At 39.9% G+C, this 6,106-nt stretch overlaps 1 protein-coding gene across 3 annotated transcripts in view; it reads right to left on the reverse strand.

Annotated features, from left to right (window-relative positions):
• Positions 1 to 4,619, reverse strand: part of NTRK3 (neurotrophic receptor tyrosine kinase 3) — a 589,676-nt gene extending 585,057 nt beyond the window's left edge. For 2 of the 3 annotated variants that reach the window (XM_081964827.1, XM_081964824.1), the window contains exon 1: positions 4,552 to 4,619. The gene's annotated coding sequence lies outside the window, so the exon portion shown is untranslated. Of the gene's footprint in view, positions 1 to 4,320; positions 4,400 to 4,551 lie in introns of those variants that run through there. The other variant, XM_081964825.1, reaches the window with a different exon arrangement.
• Positions 4,620 to 6,106: the final 1,487 nt, after the last annotated feature.

The following is a 6,106-nucleotide window of genomic DNA, read 5'->3' on the forward strand; positions in this document are numbered from 1 at the left end:
CTTCCTTCCTTCCTTCCTTCCTTCCTTCCCTCCCTCCCTCCCTCCCTCCCTCCCTCCCAGTGGTTGGAAGGCAGTTTTGAAAGCTAACTCTGCCCACTGCCAGCAGTTCGATCCTGACCGGCTTAAGATTGACTCATCCTTCCAAGGTCGGTAAAATGAGGACCCAGATTGTTGGGGGGAATTTGTTGACTCTGTAAACCGCTTGGAGAGGGCTGTGAAGCAGTATATAATTCTATTGTTAATGCTATTCTTCCTCTGGCCTTCAGAAACAGATGAATTCCTTTTAGACCATTTAAACAGTGCCGCTAATTTTCTGATCGGCTCCAAAGAGCAAGGTGATGTGTGAATATCTAGGTCAGGGGAAAAAAGCCTGCCTGCCAAGAATAGGGATGATTTTGTTTGAGGAAAAAAGCAGCTTCACTCATGGAAAGCTCCATAAAGTTGTGCCTATTTCATTGGGCTTGTTCCAGCTGCTTGAAAACTGGGGTATACCTGGTCTGACAGTATTTGCTGGTAGCTATGAAGAAAGCCAAAACAAATGGGAGAAACATTTTATTTTTTCCTAGTCCCACACTAGCAATAGCACTTAGACTTATACACCGCTTTACAATGCTTTGCAGGGCAGCCCTCTCTAAGCAGTTTACAGAGTCAGCATATTTTCCCCAACAATCTGGGTCCTCATTTTACCGACCTTGGAAGGATGAGTCAATCTTAAGCCGGTCAGGATCGAACTGCTGGCACTGGGCAGAGTTATAGCACAGAGTGAAGGAGGCTCTGAAAAGGAATGGGGGGGAGAGATTTCTTCTTGGGAGGGGCACCTAATCATATGAAAAGACTATTTACTCAGCTGAGTTCGTTGGAAGTTTATCCAGCAGATTATCTTTCCTTTTTGCTAAGTTTTGTTCTTCTTGTATTGAGGCCCATCAAGCAGCGATCCAACTAGTTTCTGACCAGAATCTGAATGGGTCTTATGGGGGGGGCTGGGGGGGGACATAGGCAGGAATATTAAGAACACAGAAATTGCTTGGTGAAGACAGAGTAAGTTCCCCTTGTGATTGGCACAATCAAATGCATTTCCAATCCAGGATGATGGTATAATCCAGACCTTGTTCTTTCAGCTAAAAGAAAAGCCATAATTAACTCTCTACTTTACTGGTGTGGCTTTCTTTCTTTTTTTTTTCCTGTGCTATTTTTTTCTGTGGTCATAACTTTTGCTCACCAAAACCACCTCAGCATTACTACATCCAAGCAGCATTTTATCATATTATTCAGGACTTGGGGAAGAGAGGGGGGAGGAAGCATAATCGATGAACTTTTAAGGTACAACAACAACAATAATTTATTATTACAGTCTGAGACCAGCGAGCAGAACAAATAAAAGCACTCCGTATATATACACTTAAAACTTCTAGTGTAAAATAATAAATAACAACTAAAATCTATAATAAAATCCAGTGTCAATTATGCATGGTCTGAATATAAGATAGTTGCAATCCCTAAACTGTGTGGCCCATTGTAGGTCCAACGCTAAAAGAGGAGTGACTAAGCAATGCAAAGGGTTTGCCACAATTGTTATATAACATGGCTATGGTGGAGAAGACATGTGTTTGCGACGAATCCCCAGTGCCGCTGCGCAGAATCTGTCCACCTGCGCTGTGGTTATGGACTGTTCATCACTAAGCAGCCACTGGAGACAGGTAGTGCCAGAACAGCCAGGATGCCTAGCAGTTATTGGCAGAATCTGTTTTTTCCCTAATCTCCGTATAAAAGGAGCATCTAAGGAACATCGGCTCCTTAGATACTCCTTAGACTTTTAAGATATTATAAAGTGAACTCTGGTACCACGTTGTTATGTCTTAGCACCTCTGTCTGATTGTGGGCATATTCCTTCCCCCCTCCCTTCCCCCCCCCAGATTACATTGTTAGAAACACATCTGGATCTCACTGGCCCAAAATACCTTGCATCTGGAAATTCCTCCAGAAAGCCAGAAGATGTTTGCATTTGCAAATGCTAAAAATATACAAGCAAAGTGCATTGTTGTCATCACACAGCTCTCTGGGCTTTGAGAAAACCACTTTAAAATGTTTTAGAAAGTGGGTAGAGCAAGGGAAGATTTTGACGTGACCCAAGGCCTAAATTTAGTAAGGATACGTTTTATACCTACGTGATGGAGGCCATGGCTGTTAGCACTTAATGTTTTTGTATCAAAAAACAAACAAACTAGAGGTTAGGGACAGTGCTTTGTTCACACCAGATCATTTCATAGGTGATCTTAAAAATAACAACACTTTAGTACAAGGAATCCTGAAGTCTTCGTGAAGCTGTGAAGCCATCAGTGAGAACCCCACAGTGACATAGAAACTCATTCATGTTCATATTCATATTCATGTATGAATTAAATATAAAGATGATCCATGTTTATAAATAAACCAATATAAAGAAAAATTTAGCTAAATTTACTATTATACTACTAGTATTGTTACCTGTGTGTGTGTGTGTGTGTGCGTGCGCGTGTGTATGTATGTATATGTATTGTGTCACAATCCCCGATATGCCCAAATATGGGAGGGAGCATACTGCTTCCCTTTCCTGTCTATTGGCTCACCCTAGGAGCCATCCAGGCAGAAAGCCATTTTTTTTTATGTTCCCTTGTTACATTTGTGTCACATTTCTACTGATAAATAAATAAAGGGAGATATATATGCTGGTCTGTATTCGGGTCTTACACAGGAAAAGACCCAAATACAACATGACCAGCATACCTACACCCGTGAAAATCTACGATGTGTGTGTGTGTGTGTGTGTGTGTGTGTGTGTTTTCGTAGATTTTCACAGGTACAGGTATGCAGGTTTTGGTGTATTCGGGTCTTTTCCACTGTATTCAAAATGTTTACAAATAAAATAATTTTAAAAAGAAAAAAGGAAGAAACGTCAAACAAACAATGGTTTATTCAATAAATCATTGTTAAATCATAAGTTTGAAATAACAATATGTAAACTCAGCGCAGCTCTCTTAAATGAGGCAGAGGATCCTCCCCTGATTATGATTGTTATATTCCTCGTCACATTTGGGAGCATAAACAGGAGGAGAAATAGCCTTTCTCCAATTAAAAAATGCTGCACTTAATTAGATAAAGGGCCTATATATTAATATATATAGAACACTTATCCTATTCTTATGAATAGGATAGTATTTTAAAATGTATCCGGAATGACAGTGTTGGAAGGGACCTTAGAGGTCTTCTAGTCCAACCCCCTGCTCAAGCAGGAAACCCTACATCATTTCGGACAAATGGTTGTCCAGTCTCTTCTTAAAAACCTCCCATGTTGGAGCACCCACACTTTCTGGAAGCTATGCAACTTCTGAACCAATAACTTACATACATACATACATGCATGCATGCATGCATGCATGCATGCATACATACATACATACATACATTTGAATTGACTACATATTTCCCTCAGACGCTCTTCCTTTATAATTTTATGACTGTTTATTCGTGTGTTCTCTGCCATATGCTAAATAAATAAACAAACCAATAACTCCCTCTCCCCTTGTCTTACACTGCAATATTGCTGTTGTGAAAACAACATTGCGAAACATTGGGAAATTCCTGGAAAATAGAATAGAATAGAATGGAATGGAATGGAATGGAATGGAATGGAATGGAATGGAATGGAATAGAATAGAATAGAATAGAATAGAATAGAATAGAATAGAATAGAATAGAATAGAATAGAATAGAATAGAATAGAATAGAATAGAATAGAATAGAATAGGAATTCTTTATTGGCCAAGTGTGATTGGACACACAAGGAATTTGTCTTTGGTGCACATACTCTCAGTGTATATAAAAGAAAAGATACATTTGTCACGAATCGTAAGGTGCAACAGTTAATGATAGTCATAGGGTACAAATAAGCAATCAAATCATACTAGGAAACAATCAATGTAAATCGTAAGGATACAAGCAACAAAGTTAAGGGCATAAACGGGAGGAGATGGGTGATAGGAACGACAAGAAGATTAATAGTAATAGTAAGGCAGCCTTGGTGAATGGTTTGACAGTGATGAGGGAATTATTTGTTAAGCAGAGTGAGGGCGTTCAGGGAAAAAAACACACCTTGTGTCTAGTTGTCCTGGTGTGAGGTACTCTATAGCGTCTTTGAGGGTAGGAGTTGAAACAATTTATGTCCAAGAGGTGAGGGGACTGTAAATATCTTCACAGCCCTATGATTTATTTATAAAAATAAAAAGGTAACACCCACCCACCCACCCTGCAAAAAGGAAAAAAACAAACAAACAAATACCTAACCGTGGGTATTTCCAGTTTACTCCTGTGAGGATTGTTGGTTGGCATTTTGCTCCTGCTGAAAGACCAAATTCCTCACGGTTTCACACCACCGAGACATGTCAGTTGGCATTACATGCCGGCAACAATTCAATTTGTCACTTTCATCCCCGCCCCCTCTACTAGCGCCAGCTCTCCAGCCACCCCTTGACAGTTTCAGATTAATATGTAGAAGGAAAAGGCAACTTTACTCACCCTGCTTCGCCTCAGCTTCTTCCAGCAGGCCCAGGCCTGCTGCCCTCCAAAGCCCGAGCAGGCAATCATTTCAAATTTCATTAGTGCTTCAGCCGCAGCTGTTGCTTCACACGGAACTCAGGTGGACTCGTCAAATCAGCTCCCACCTGTGAGCGCCCAACACATTCTCCTCCCAAAAGGCTACACAAATACAGGTAGTCTTTGACTTAGGACAGGGGTGTCCAAACTTGACAACTTTAAGACTTTTGGACTTCAACTTCCAGAAAGCTCTGCTGGCTGGGGAATTCTGGCAGTTGAAGTCCACAAATCTTAAAAGGGTGTCCAAACTTAGCAACTTTAAGACTTGAGGTGAATCTTGCTTCCCTGTGGATTTTGCATGCCGAAAGGTCTCAAAAAGGGGGTCAAAAGGTCACAAAGGGGGACACAGAAATGGTCATAAGTAGGAGCCCATTGCCAAGAAGTCTGAATTTTGATCAATGACCATGGGGATGCTACAAAGGTTGTAAAAGTGTGAAAAATGATTGTGAGTCACTTTTTCCAGTGCTGTGGTAACTTTGGACGGTCACTAAATGAACTTAAGTTTACCTTGTTTGTATAATAAATGGTAGCTAATTTGCTAATAATGTACTAATTTGCTGCAATTCCACTTTAGGAGGTCATTCCTGACACAATCAGAGCAGGAATAAATCATAAGTGGGTTTTTTAATCTCACTAAATCATAACATGGTCGGATAGTTTAAAAAGGCTCAGCTAATTGCGATTTATCAATCATGGTTTATGCCTTGGAGATTGGGAGAAATCCAAATTGCGGCTTTTCCTACAAACTACAATTAAGCACACCAGGTCTGTGACTGTAAATCCTCCCTTGAAAGACTTTGCTGGATGTGAATGAGCAGAATTCATAATAAATTAATAAAAAGGGTTTTTTGTCGGGAGAAGGATTTAGTTTCATGCTCTTGGGATTTTCTTGTTTTTCTTTGAAGACATTTCGCTTCTCATCCAAGAAGCTTCTTCAGCTCTGACTGACTTCAGTTCAGAGCTGAAGAAGCTTCTTGGATAAAAAGCGAAACCTTTTCAAAAACAAACAAGAAAGTCCAGTTGTTTCTGTTCAATAATGTAACAGATTGCTATTATTTTTATATTTTGCTCTTTTTTTCCTTTTTTTGTTCATTAAAAAAAAACAATTAACATAATAAAATAAAATAAAATCTTCTAAGAATACAACTGGCGACCTGAATCTTCAGATATGTAGAGGAATTCTGTTCAGTTCTCTTCTGTTCAGCCAATAAGCAAATGATTTAATATGATGTATAAAGCTGTTAGGATTATCTAGAGCAGAAAGGAAGCATCCCTCTCTTTGCACAACTGACACAACTGTAATAGATTTGCTGTTCGACAGGCGTCCTGTGCTGTTTATTCTGATCTGTCTTCTACCTGCATACATTTGCAAATAAGCACGTTTCCAAATACCTATTGGGCCTCACTCTTCCAAAGGAGATGAATATTCATAACGCATTAGAAGACGTGCAATACCTGGAACCATGTGGAAGGGTGG

This window comes from Natrix helvetica (assembly GCF_964273705.1).
Source record: "Natrix helvetica genome assembly, chromosome: 12".
Lineage (NCBI taxonomy): Eukaryota > Metazoa > Chordata > Lepidosauria > Squamata > Natricidae > Natrix > Natrix helvetica.